Raw genomic sequence first — 9,126 nt, forward strand, 5'->3', positions numbered from 1 at the left:
CCAGATAAATTCTACCAAAAACTTAAGGAAGGATAATACCAATTCTACACAAACTCTTTTAGAAAACAAAGAGAGCACTTCCCAACTCATCCCATGCTGCCACCATTTTCCTGATATAACAAAACCAGATAAATACATTATAGAAAAAAAAATTAGACCAAGATCCCTCACGAACACAGGAAAAAAATATTAACAAAATTTTAGCATATGGAGTTCAGAAATATATAAAAAGATAAAACATCATGACTAAATAGGGTTTACTCCAGGAATGCAAAGTTGGTTTAACATCTGAAAATCAATGTAATCCACCCTATTAATAAGCCATATAAACAAACATAAAATCATCTCAGTAGATACAGAAAAGTTATTTAGAAAAATTCTATATCCATTTTTGATTAAAAAAAAAAAAAGCTTTTAGCAAACTAGGAATAGAAGGGAACTTCCTTAACCTGATAAAAGGCATCTACCAAAAGCAAACAAAAAAACTCAGAAAAACAAAAAAACCTACAGCTAACAATAGACTTAGTGCCTTCTCTAATACTAAACTCCCTCCCTAGGGAATTTCTCCCATTCCCAGGCATCAGCTATCACTTTTTTTTTTTAATTAATTTGTACTGGCATATAGTTGCTTTACAATGTTGTGTTAGTAACTACTGTACAGCAAAGTGAATCAGCTATTCGTATACACATATCCCCTTTCTTGGACTTCCTTCCCATTTACGTTACCACAGAGCACTGAGTAGAGTTCCCTGTGCTATACAGTAGGTTCTCATTAGTTAGCCATTTTATACATCGTATCAATAGTGTATGTATGTCCTTCCCAATCTCCCAATTCATCCCACCCCCCCCTTCCCCCTTGGTGTCCATACGTTTGTTCTCTACGTCTGTGTCTCAGGTATCACTTCTGTATGCCCAGCTCCCCTCAAATGCCAGGATGATGAATATCATCTTTATTCTGTAGGTCAGTAAGAGCAACCTTTTTGGACAGAAGTTATTTAGGGGAAAAAAAAAAGTGCTAAAGGCAAGCATTTTTAAAAAATACTATCTTTTAAAAAATTTCACAAGTGTAGTAGCCATAGCTTCACTCACTCTCTTTCCTATGTTCCCATGACTAGAGGGTTTCTTTCTTTGGCTGCAAATGCAGAGCCCACACCAGCAAGCACTGCCACCCAGTTCATGCTGTGCAGCTAACAGGGAGCCCCAGTGGTGCAAGGGAAGGACCTGGGGAACTTCAGGGTTAAAAGGCACCATTAGGAGACTCTTGGGGGCTGGGGAAGCAGGAAGGGCAAAGGGCAATCTTTGGGGGATGGACGGGAGAGTAGAGGATGTTGAGTCTGAGTAGGAAACAGAGGGGGAAACAGGCGCAGTGGCCATGGGTGTAAAATACCAGGTGAAAATGACTTTCCTTTTCCTTCCTAACTTAAAACATAGCTGAAGGCATTTTTTGGAACCACACCTCCGCAAGGTAGAGGGGAGGCAGTGAGGGGGAGGCTTGGGGGAGGGAACCTTTAATGGTTCTCCATCCCACATAGGGTCACATGCTGTGCCCACATCCCCTGTAACGGACAGCTCAGCCTGTGACTCAGGCCCGGAGTGGTGACGTGGCCACCCCCAAGACCAAGCCAGCGGGGAGAGCTCGTGGACAGAGATGGCATGAACAAGTGGGCAAACTGTCAGCTGTCTATTGTTTTTTTCTTTTTTGGCCGTGTCACACGGCAGGCAGGATCTTAGTTCCCCATCCACCGATCGAACCCGCGCCCCTGCAGTGGAAGCGCGGCGTCCTAACCACTGGACTGCCAGGGGAATCCCATATTTTTTTGTTCTGTGTCCCGACCTGAGAGCTCAGGCCATAACTCAAAAGCAGGCAGCCCACTTGTGGGGCTACAGGCCTCCGAGAACCACTTCAGTGTTTTGGTGAGAGGGGTTGGCTGCCTGGCCCTCATCACTTTGGTTTTCCAGCCCGGCCGCCGCTTAGAATTACCTTGGGATCTTATAAAAACATCGAGGCCCAGGCCTGAAGATTTTGATTCCACGGGTCTGGAGTGAGGATGGGCATCTGCATTTTGAACTATGTTCTAGGTGTTCTTATGCTGCCAGTTAAGTCTCTCCAGAACAGCATCTCACACCTGCCTGCACATCAGAGTCATCTGGGAGCTTTAAAAAAATCCCAATGCCAAGGCCAGTTAAAACCAGACTCTCGGGACTTCCCTGGTGGTGCCGTGGTTAAGAATCCGCCTGCCAATGCAGGGGACATGGGTTCGAGCCCTGGTCCGGGAAGATCCCACATGCCGCGGAGCAACTAAGCCCGTGCGCCACAACTGCTGAGCCCGCGTGCCTCAACTACTGAAGCCCGTGCGCCTAGAACCCGTGCTCTGCAACAAGAGAAGCCACCGCAGTGAGAAGCCCGTGCACCGCAACAAAGAGCGGCCCCCGCTCGCCGCAACTAGAGAAAAGCCCGCGCACAGCAACCAAGACCCAATGCGGCCAAAAATAAATAAATAAATAACATTGATTCTTTGTGTGTGTGTGTGTGTGTGTGTGTGTGTGTGTGTGTGTGTGTGTGTGTGTGTGGTATGCGGGCCTTCCTCTGTTGTGAAGCCCTGGGTTTTATTTTTAAAGAATCAATATTGGGGCTTCCCTGGTGGCGCAGTGGTTGCGCGTCCGCCTGCCGATGCAGGGGAACCGGGTTCGCGCCCCGGTATGGGAGGATCCCACATGCCGCGGAGCGGCTGGGCCCGTGAGCCATGGCCGCTGGGCCTGCGCGTCCGGAGCCTGTGCTCCGCAACGGGAGAGGCCACAGCAGGGGGAGGCCCGCGTACCGCAAAAAAATAAATAAATAAATAAATAAAAATAAAAATAAATAAAACCCAGACTCTCCAGGGCGGAGCCCGGATGTCAGTGTTGGAGAAGTTCCAGATGACTCTGAAGCTGCCCGCCAGCCTCCTGCTCACAGCTCTCCCACGCAAGCGCCCACTGCCATCGGCCTGTCACTCCTCTCCCTCCAGCTCCTCTGCCCAAGCCCACAGCTCCTCAGCTTCCTCAGTGTGAACCTCCACCTCATGTCCATCCAAGCCCCACCACCCCTCCGGGCCCATTTCAAGCCGCAGCCATCTGAGGAGGCTTCTAGGACACTGGGTGGCCTCGGCCTTCTCTGGGAGTTCTCCCAGCCGTCTCACCTAGGAGCACACCCTTCATTTCCTGCTCACAGGCTGTCTTGGAGCATGACCTGACATGACAGCTCAACCAGAGCAGGGGACATGCACGGTACTCCTGCGTTCCTTAAGCAGCCCACAACAGGGTCTATTCAATTCCATCCAGGGTCTATATTGGGAGCTTGGCACTGGGCAAAATGAGGGTGGAGGGGCACATAAATAAAGAACAACCCATGCCAAGTCTCAAGGTCTACCTGATGGGGGTGGTGAAGCAGGAAGCCATCACACGCAAGGGACCGCAGACAAACTTCCCCTACGTGGGGAATGTCTCAGAATCACAGATGTTGGCATTAGAAGGAGCCTTAATACTTAGTTAATCCTACTCCACATCTGCCTCCCAACACGCACCTAAACACACACAGTGCAGAAATCCCTTTATCCCTCCCCATCCTTTTCTCGAACACTTCCAGTGATGGGGAACTCACCACCTCAAAAGACAGCTGCTTCTGTACCTCTTATGTTAGAGCCTTTACTTTTTCCCACTCTGCCACAGTGTGCTGAGTTATGGGCCTGGCCATCTCCCCGACTAGACTATAAAGGCCTTTTGAGGAGGAGCCATATTTTGCCTCTTTGGATCGAGCTGGAACCTCACACTGTGCCTGGCACCCTGCAGGCGCTCAGAGAATGTATTTGATTAACTGGACTTTCCCCAATTATTAGACCAGATGGAGCCTAAGAGGTAGCACAGGAGGGCTTCCCTGGTGGCGCAGTGGTTAAGAATCTGCCTGCCAATGCAGGGGACACGGGTTTGAGCCCTGGCCCGGGAAGATCCCACATGCCGTGGAGCCGCTAAGCCAGTGCACCACAACTACTGAGCCTGAGCTCTAGAGCCTGCGAGCCACAACTACTGAGCCCACGTGCCACAACTACTGAAGCCTGCGCGCCTAGAGCCCGTGCTCCGCAACAAGAGAAGCCACCGCAATGAGAAGCCCACGCATCGCAATGAAGAGTAGCCCCCGCTCACCGCAACTAGAGAAAGCCCGTGCGCTGCAACCAAGACCCAACGCAGCCAAAAATATAATAAATATAAATAAATAAATTTTTAAAAAAATAGCACAGGAAATCAACAGGCAGGAGCAGCCCTGGAGGCAGAAAGCAGAGGCTAGGGGTAGGGGCAGGATGTTTGCCCTGCTGGCTATCCCAAGGTCCTGACTCAGGAAGGAGCCGGCCTTTGAGGACACACTGCGAAGTGGGGGGGTCAGTTATGCAGACCTTTGCGGCAGTGCTCGCCAGCTGTCAGAAGGACAGGTCCTCCCCGCTATCTGTGTCCTCCTCAGATCCCGAGTCCACTGATTCCCAACAGGTCCCTTCACTGCACAGTCCCGGTTTGCCCTTAGGTGTGAAATGCAACAGCCCCTACCCTTCTCCCCTAGAAAGAGTAAGGGGGGAGTGTCAGCACTTGAAATGACACCAGCTCCTCCCAGCCTGGAACCTGGACATCTGCAGGAGCTGCTGGGTCCAGAGCCCTCGCCTGGAAACTCCTCGGCCAGTACTCTCTCCCTTGACACCAAGCAGGACTCCTACCCTTTCCTGGCTCCACACCTTTGCCTCCTTCACCCACCCCTACCCTACCCCAGGCAGCTGGCTGGACCGTGGGCTGGGGTCTTCTTGAATTTGCAAAATAATGGACCGTGCCACCAGTGGTTAAGACTCCACGCTTCCACTGCACGGGGCACGGCTTCGATCCTGGTCAGAAAAAAAAAATGGACCGTACCACACAGTTTAAATTCAAATGCGAGGCCTGCCCACCTCCCCCAGCCATTCCAGCCCACCTATCTACCATCACGCAACCATCCTGTCTTAGGAACAAGTATCCTCAAAGCTGAATGCACCTCCAGGCTGGCTGAGGGGCTTCAGGTGTCTGGTCATTCAGTGTGGTGGCCTCTGTCAGGAGGTTGGGTACCACAAGCCAGGACAAGCCCCCGCCCAGGAGTTCCTTATCCGTATGGTGAGCCCAATCCACCCGTCGCCCGGGCAGTTGAGGCTCCAGTGACTGGAAAGGACGGCAGGTGGGGCGCACCAGTCCTGGACAAAGCGGCTGCCAGAAATGTGAGCCTCTGTTTCTGCCCTCGCCTGCCCACCTAAGAGGGTCCCGGCCAGCCCAGCCCACGCCAACCCTCCCTCAGCCTCCCTCCACTTTCACCTCTCCGTGCAGCTCTGCTTCCTCCCACTCCTGCTTTTCAAGCTCTGCTTCCTTCCAGCCAGCACCCCCCGCCCCACCGCGGCCTCTCCCTTCCCTCTGCTATCTCCTGATATTCCCACCCATCAGCCCCACCCCTGGGCTCCTTCCCCAGCTGGTGCCCAGGCCCTGTCCTCGGCAGGAAAGGGTAGACTGTGCTGGGTGGGCAGGCAGTCCCTGATGGAGGAGATCGACATTGGGGGCTGGCAGGGAGTGCAGCCAGGCTGGCTCCTCAGAGACCCCCATAGGGAGGCGGAGGCCCACGCCAGCTTGGAGCCCCATCACAGTGGCCTCCACCGGCTGCAAGCCAGGGCTGGCAGCTCTGAGTCTGGGACCTGCGAGGGAAACCACAGGAAAGCCAAGACTGCCTACGTTCCCCACTCACCAGCCTGAGGCAGGCACATGTGCCTGGCCCCAGCCTCTGCTGGGTTAGTCACATTTCCTGGGTAGGGTCACTGGCTCTGCACCACTTTTTCCTCCTTCTCGATTTGCCTTTCTCCTTGCATGAATGCATACATTTGATTTTTTTGTTGCTGTTGTTAAAGCTCAGTTCCCGGGGCGTGGCTGAGGCCGGGAAAACATTCTTTGCTGTGTCCCGCATGCTGCATGCCTCTCAAATCTACGCTTGCTCAGCTTCTCATTCACCAGATGTTGACTGTCACACAGTCTTGGCCCAGGGTGCTGAGGGACTGCAGTAAAAATAAGCATGGTTCTGGCTCAACCCAGGGGCCATCTTGCCCCCATCACATCGTAAGGCCCTGGAGCTAGTCTGGTCCAACTCGCTTGTCCCTGGAGCTAGTCTGGTCCAACTCGCTTGTCTGCTTTCCAGAGGAGGATACAGAGGCCCTGAGAGCACAAGTGACTTGCCTGTGATCACACAGGAAGCAGGAGACAGAGCAGGGGAAGCTTCCACGCCCTCCGGGAATCCGTGCAAGAGGATGCAGCGGAGTCCAGAACTCTGGCCCACCTGTCCTGGACACAGGTTGATCAACAGGCTAGTTAGAGATAAGGCTCAGCCTGCAGGGTCAGGCCCCACCCAGGGGGCAGCAGTGGAACCGAATCAATGCATATGTTAGAATTTCTGAACCAGAACAAGATAAGTTGAATGTCTTCTTCAAAGAACACAAATGCTAGCTGGCACCTGAGTGTCTCCATGGCCTTAAAAAGAGGGTCTTGTCCTCATGAGAGCCAGAGGTTGGGCAGATAACGTGGCAGAATGGCAAGAGTTGGACAGTTTGCTTCCTCCTGCAAGTGACTTAACTTCCTGGAGCCTCCCTGTGCCCTAACTGTGAAAGGGGCATGAAGACAAAAGTGAAGATTAAATGAAATGGTATAATTAATGAGCAAATTATAGATGCTCAATAAACCTAGATGGCTTTCTCTTGCCAACAAAGAACTTACCACGGGACCCCAGCACCTCCCGAAGCAATGCCCCTTCCCTCTCCCTTCACGGTTTAGCAGAGGGAAGGGATGGAAAGTTAAACCGCAGATCACCTCTCCTCGCCCTGCCCCCACCCGGCCCCAGCGAGGTTCGTCGACTCTGGTCTGCATTGGTGCAAAACCCGAGCGGCTCTAGGGCCCTGGAATCCGCAGGGCACAAGCAAGGGCACACGGATGAACGGGAGTCACTGCTCTCTCTCCACACTGCAGCCTCACCTGGCTAGAAAGCTGGCCCCATCACCACGGGGTGGGTGCGGGGGGAGACGTTTGCACACTAACAGCGAAACAAAAGAGCAGGTCAGTTTAAAAGAGTCTAGGACTCTCTAGTACCTTGGAACTCTAACAATAACTAACGTTATTAATCACATTATCTGGTAACCTGACTCTAAAAGTTGTTTTTTAACAGACTCATTTTTCCTCCCTCTCCGGGCTCCCCAGCAGGTATATGCTCAATTTGTCCCAAATGGAGGAAAATAAAGCATTTCTTTAGCACTGACTCACCCCCTCCCGCCCCTCCTTACGGGAAACGAGGAGACCTGACTAGACACGCGGCCGAGCCCCTAGCAGAAGAAGGGGGAGCCGGGCGCGCAGAGGAGGGGGCCCGCCACCAGCTGAGCCCCTCCGACCCCTACAGGGGGAGCCCAGGCGCCGGGCGGTCAGACCCCAAGCGCTACTTGCCTGCCTGCGCCCTGCTGCCTTGCTCCGACCACTGCTTCTGCCGCGCCACCCTGCCCTGCCCTGCCCTGCCCTGCCCTCCCCTCCCCGCTCCCGCCCCCGACGTGAGCGGCTAAAAGCCGCCCAGAGTGAATCAGAGGGAGGGGCCTGAGCTGGCTGGGGGCGCTGCTGAGCCCGCCCCTCGCAATAGTCGTCTCCCCCTTCCCCCGCCCCGCCCCCCACCCCGCCATGGGGGAGACGGCTCTGAAACGAACCTAGAAGTGGGGCGGGTATTCGGGAAACTAACAACAGTACTCTGCGGAAAACTTGGCGAGAGCAAGGCAGTGTTCACAACCCACTCAACTGTTAGATTTTTGGCCTGGATTAAGCTGTAACAGCTACTCTTCCTTGAGTGCTTACTATGTACTCAGGGCTTTTAACGTGACCTCGTTCAGTCTTCACAACTATTTGTCATTATGCCGCTTAATAGATGAAGTCTCCCGGAGGCTCAGAGAGGGTAGGTAACTTGTCCAGGGTCACACTGCTAGCTCAGTAGCAGAACCAGGATTCTAATCTAGGCTGGTCTGGCGTCAAAGCCGGTGCTAGAACTGGAACTCCTCACCCTTCTCGTCGTTTTTTTTTTTTTTATTATTATTATTCTTTATTTATTTTTTTTGGCTGCATTGGGTCTTCATTGCTGCACACCAGCTTTCTCTAGTTGTGGTGAGCAGTAGCTGTGGCGAGCGGGGGCTACTCTTCGTTGCGGTGCACAGGCTTCTCATTGCAGTGGCTTCTCTTGTTGCGGAGCACGGGCTCTAGGCGCGTGGGCTTCACTAGTTGTGGCGCACGGGCTTAGTTGCTCCGCGGCACGTGGGATCTTCCCGGACCAGGGATCGAACCCATGTGCCCTGCATTGGCAGGCGGATTCTTAACCACTGCGCCACCAAGGAAGTCCCACCCTTCTTGTCTTTATTCAGAGGAAAACAGCCCAGCCAGTGTCTGCGCCCAGAGGCTAGGCCTTGAAGAAGTGAGCAGGACAGCAAATGGTCCACACTTCCATTTTTGCTTCTGAACGGAGAGAGCCCTGCACAGCAGGCAAACCCTGGCAAATGTCAGCTGACAAGAGGCGTCAGGACTAGGCATGGCCCCTTGATGCAGCGGTAACAGGACTTTTCCTTTCTTGGGAAGCAGCTTGGAAAATTCCAACCAGCATGACCTTCTCCAAGGCCCACTGATGGGGCCTGGGGTAGGGGAAGCAATTCAAAGCCTGGTTCTACCCCTTTCCATCTGGGCAACACTGAGCGACTACGCTCCATTCCTGAGTAATGCTTAGAAACCGCCCCATGTGTCCACCCTCCTCTGACCAACTGGTCACCTACAGACTCAGCCTAAATATCCCTCCTCGAAATGTGCAGTTAATCCCTGACTTCCTCCTTAGTCCTCCCTGGGTGCTCTGGGCATCAGGCCACTGGGCCATCTGAGTCTTCAGACTCCGTGGGAAAACTTTTCAGCCATACCCCGGGGAGCAAAGATGGAATTATATCCATGGGCCACCTAGTCAACCCCTGGCCCGCTTCTGGACAGCTGAGCCCCACCAAGACCCTATTAGGCATAGTGTATGCTATGCTAGGCAGAGCATTT

The sequence above is a fragment of the Physeter macrocephalus genome, chromosome 12 (assembly GCF_002837175.3).
Source record: "Physeter macrocephalus isolate SW-GA chromosome 12, ASM283717v5, whole genome shotgun sequence".
NCBI classification, from domain to species: domain Eukaryota; kingdom Metazoa; phylum Chordata; class Mammalia; order Artiodactyla; family Physeteridae; genus Physeter; species Physeter macrocephalus.